This window comes from Limulus polyphemus, unplaced genomic scaffold (genome assembly GCF_000517525.1).
Source record: "Limulus polyphemus unplaced genomic scaffold, Limulus_polyphemus-2.1.2 Scaffold1510, whole genome shotgun sequence".
NCBI classification, from domain to species: domain Eukaryota; kingdom Metazoa; phylum Arthropoda; class Merostomata; order Xiphosura; family Limulidae; genus Limulus; species Limulus polyphemus.
The window spans coordinates 107,120-109,276 of record NW_013667120.1 but is presented as its reverse complement, the minus strand read 5'-3'; positions in this window follow the sequence as shown (position 1 = coordinate 109,276).

The window sequence follows — 2,157 nt, the reverse complement described above, 5'->3', positions numbered from 1 at the left end:
AAATATTTGGGGGTGCTTAACTTTTTTCCAGGTGTATATATATACTGATTCATAAATGCTGGGTGTATCTATATATACTGATTCATAAATGCTGGTTGTATCTATATATACTGGTTCATAAATGCTGGTTTGTTCATTAATTAAGCCTATAATACACCTGGTGTTGAAAAGTGAAAAATATATATTTTTAGTACACGTAAGCCTATTTAACCTAACTGTTAAACCTATCTTGAAGTTCAGAACAGTGACTAACTAGTTAACATGAATCTGTATAAATATAATAGTACTGTATGTTGTATGTCCGTGTAATTACTTCGCAGGGTGTGGATGGATCTTCACCAAATTTGGTATGAAGGTTTGTTGGGTCCATGTGGAGATACATACAAACTTGCATTTTAACATTTTGTGTTTTGTGATATTTATGGGCGTTTTTGCGTTTTTTACCACTACAGTACTTCATTCACCTCCTGTAGATGGATCTTCACCAAATTTGGTATGAAGGTTTGTTGGGTCCATGTGGAGATACATGCAAATATGCGGTTTCACATTTTGTGTTTTGCAGTTTTTGTGGGCGTTTTTGCCTTTTTTTTTTTACAATTACATATAAGGGAAGCAACTTTTCATGTCCTAACCTTTCACTAATCATGAATTTACATAACTTCCGTCCAGGGAACGGGTACTCCAGCTATTTATTGAATATAACAAAACAGTGTAGTTTAGTTACGTCTGTTTATCCACGCGTCAGATTTTGCATACTTCGTTAGGCTGCAGAAACCTCCAAAAATATAATAGTTACAGATACAATTTAGAATGTATTATTTCTACAGTTCTAAATAAATCTGACAAATTAAAACGTGATACAGATCGTTTAGGTAGAAGATGAAGATATTACAAAGAATGTATTCGTAAAAATCCTTTAAATATGTCAAACAGTTACCATTTAGGGAAAAAAAATATTATTTGATCGGTTGGTTCGTTAACTCTTCAGGGGTTTTAGTTCCATAATTTACATGAACTTATATACAAAAACATTTAGTTTCAGCTTGAATTATCGACTATCTTGATCGCTTATTTTTTTTAGTTACTTTCGCTGCCATACCGAACTCTACTGTATCGGATCGAAGAAAACACTGACCTTATAAAGCCGGCTCTACGTATAAAAATTTTCTATTCACTAGCCTAGACTTGAAGCGTTTTCTTTATCATTGTATGGGTGTTATTTTTCACTCTTTCTCGTCCAGGACCATCGGGGATCCTTTTTATGTTGGAATGCTACAACTAGCTCGAGCAACATAACCATGCTGTAGACGGCGTGACAGGCCTCTAACGTTCTAGACGCTGCATGCCAACATTCGGATTCAAATATGAGGTATATTTATTATTCATGCACAATGAATCCAGAGAGACGAGTTGTCAGGGGCGGTGTTGATATATGGTTTGTATGCTGACTAAGCGTAGATGAACCGTAACACGCATATTTTTAATCCCCACACATTTCCCGCCAGTCTTGTCGTGCCTGTGGCCGGACGAGAATTTGCTCCGTTGTGGTCGTTTGTCACCATGACACCAATGTAAGGATTAAAAGCAACAAGACGAATAGGTTTCTATTAAGCTCATCCTTGATCGTTAGGACTAATATATATAGAAAATCTCCGAAGGTTTACGTGGGCTATCTGTGTTTATTTAATTGCTTCTATTTCACCCAATGTTATAGATAAATAATGAGGTTTTGTTCATTACGGAACTAACTTGGCTGACTACCCTTTCTCCCTTGATTATTTTGTATTACTGAATTAAGAAAGCTTAACACGAAAACAAAGAAGATCTGAATGAAAGTTTTTTTTTAGAATTGCAAATGATAAATCCTGTTTCTACGTGTTTAATCAAGGGATTACAAATTTATACGCACTATATCAAACTCTATGTATGACGTATTATTTGAATATATTGATTTACAGCGTCCTGACAAATATTTTAATCCTCCTTTTAAGGACAAATTTAAAAGTTTATGGAATAGCACGAAGTAAGATCAAAGTAAAACAATAACTAATGAGGATGGTAAATCTGTAAAACAATAACCAATGAAGACGGTAAATCTGTAAAACAATAACCAATGAGAATAAGAAAGCTGTAAAACAATAACCAATGAAGACGGTA